Source organism: Athene cunicularia, assembly GCF_003259725.1.
Source record: "Athene cunicularia isolate RWA chromosome 3 unlocalized genomic scaffold, athCun1 chr3_part1, whole genome shotgun sequence".
Classification (NCBI taxonomy): domain Eukaryota; kingdom Metazoa; phylum Chordata; class Aves; order Strigiformes; family Strigidae; genus Athene; species Athene cunicularia.
In genome coordinates, this window is record NW_020799097.1 from 120906477 (window position 1) to 120909605 (window position 3129).

Consider the following 3129-nt stretch of genomic DNA (forward strand, 5'->3'; position numbering starts at 1 on the left):
TAGTACACGATGGGGAGAAGAGTGATCAAGAAAGATCCATCACCACTTGCACATGCTACCAACACCCAGACCTGCAGTTGCTGGGAGTCCTGGTTGCAGCAAGGATCTGGAGAACCTTTCCCTCCAAGAGGGAAGTCCTACACAACGCATCCATCTGTAGGTGAGGCATCCAAAGCCACAGCAAGTGGGTCCAGCCTTATATACCAAAAAATCAGCAAGCCAGAATAACTTACACCTCTGTTTTGAGTGGAAACACCTGGTTTCATCCTCCTGTTGGATTCCATCTAAAGCCTGGCCAGGGCTTGGAGGGGAGAATTTCCCAAGAGAGTTTCTAACAAAGCCAAACTCTTGGGTTCTCAGCCTTGAACAAGGCTAAACAAGGAAAGTTGGATACACAGTCTCACAGCATTTCATCCTGTATTCATAATGGTTGCACTAGATGATCTTCAAGGTCTTTTCCAACCAAGACGATTCTGTGATTCTGTAATCCTCGCTACTAATTACATTTTGTCTAAGCTCCATCTTTGACTAGTGAGCATACGTATTTCATTAATGATCAGATACTAATTAATAAACGTTAATGCTAATACAGATTTTACTAATTAGCAGATACTAATAATGGATCACGTTTGGTTGTAAGGTTCGTCTAGAGGTTCAACTTTGTTTCAGGGCCTATTATTCAGGCCCTAGCACTACACAGTGCCACTGGTGAGATGCAGCCAAGGCCGGGCTGCTGCCACACGGGTAACACAGGGCTGGGGACAGGGCCTGGACCTGGCACCTCATCATGTCACACTGCCCAGAGGGACACGCTCAGCAAAGTGCGGGTGCAGATGGCACTGTCTCAGCAAAGGAAGGAAAACATTTCCAGGAGATGAAAATAGCTAAGTAGTGGGCATCACAGCCAAATAATAACATTTATGTATATAACGTGATAAATCTGAATTATTGTTGTTTTACTGCTTATAATAGGGCTCACAGCAGTTCTCCCAATAGGTATCAGCACTGACTCCATCACCTGCATATAACAAGGAAAAGCTAATTGTGGTCAGCTTAGAGAAAAGCGGAATTAAAAAATGGTAAATTCATATATATATATTCAAGTGTGGTGTATGATGGAGAGCCACAGCTTCTTCTGTGTTTGTAGAAACCCAGCCTGGGTGCCCATGACGTGGGGAGGCTGGGCAGTGCAGGCAGCGAGGGTGAACCCCCATCCCAGGGGATGCATTCTGCACAGGGAGCTGGAGACCTCACACCAAACCTACACCAAAGCTAGTGGCAGGGCTCCAGCAGGGAACACTACCATCATCGCTACCTTCAGTGGAGCAGCCGGACACTGGACCAGCCTGAGACAGGACCCTTCACACCATGCTTAAGTAATGAAAAACCCCAATGAGGCCTCAGAAACTGCCACAGTGCTGGTGCCATGGGAGGGTATATGCACTCCACTGGCACCAGCTGGACACGTCCTCCCCTGGGGAGCAGCCAGCCACAGCAGAATGCCTGGCTCATAAGGAGTAACTGTGAAGTAGACAACATAAAAAAGCAGGATAAGTAATATTATCATAAATAATATTTTTGTTTGTTTGGAGTTGTCAGTGCCTGGAAACTACACCCAGGATGGAGACACCATTTAAAATGCTGTACAAGCATAATTGCATTCAAGTCTAGCCAAAAAAACCCAGTTGCCGAGACACAGAAAGGGGTCTCAGATGCAAATACATTGTCTTTAGCAGTGGTGTCTACTGACAACTTACCATCTCCAAAAAGGGGAAGGAATGAGGAAGGGGAGGTAACAGTAAAAACATCAGCTGATGAGCAATTGGCATTGGTGGCAACCAGGATCACATAGATGAATGAGATCACCTGGGAAAAGGAGGATAACAGAGAAGAGAAAGTGAGAGACAGTACCCCACATTTGAACCCTAGATGTATAGGGGAAGCACTAGGAGAAGAGTCAGAGGCAGGACCAAAGACATTTGAAAGATGACTGACTGCTGGATGTGGTTGAAGGACATGGGGTGGAAGCCCATGGAAATACAGATGAAAACCAGGGCAGAGATGCCACAGTGTGGAGAAAGGAGAGGATGAAGAAAGAAGCCAGGAAAGTGATGTCCCCAGAAGTGCATGAGATCAGCTGAGAGATGAGGTGATGTTTGGACAGAGGTCAGGTCCAAGAGGTGATTTTACAGCGAAAGAGAAACGGTATGTGTTCAATTTTCTATAGAAAGAGACAAGGAGGGATGAGAACAAGAGGTGTCCAGGGCAAGGGGTTAGAAAGCCACTAGTGCAGCAGCTTAAAAGAAAGGAAGGGAGGAAGAAATATAGGGCTAGTAATAGGAAAGAAGGAGGAAGGAACACTGTACTGAGAAAGAGAGAGAAGAGTATATTGTTGAAGACCCAGGACACTTTCAACAGCCAGACGGGACCTCTGGCCTGAGAGTTAGAGATTAAAAACAGTTTTGAAGGTTTGGAGATGGAAAAGAAAGTAGTAGACTCATAAAGTAAATTTTTCCTGTGTTTTTTAGCAAAGTGAGAGGACAAGCATGGGAGAAAGATGCAAGGAAGGAGCTGGAGTTTATGGTGATGAAGGTTATGGTGCTGAGATAAACTCTAAGAGAAAATGAGTCAGGAGAAGTTTCAGCCCCAGTGTCAGAGTACCACAGACCAGAGGTCACAGGAATACTAAAAAGAAGAGAATGGATCAACTGTGCTATGCCAGAGAGGTGTTAGAGTGAGAGAGAAAGAACTGGGCTGTTGGGAAATCACAGAATATTTGCTTAAAGAACAGCCAAGGAACAGGTCACCCTGGTGAGCACAAGAGCTGACACGCTACAGCAGCCAAACATGCAGGCAGGGAAACACTCGCAAAGGCATTGGGCAAATTCATTAAAGTGTACTGAAAGCTTTAAAGAGGATCTGGGAGATGTGTGACAAGCTGACAGGGAAGAGCACAAACACATTAGAAAAATAAGAATAAGCTAAAAAGTGTGTAAGAAAAAAAAAATAGGCATGTACACGCATGCATAATAGGATAAAAGGGAAAAAAAGAAAAAAGCAGTGGTAAAAAATACAAAAAAATAAAAGGTAACCATTTTCAGCACCAGCTAGGCATGCTAGAAAAGTCAA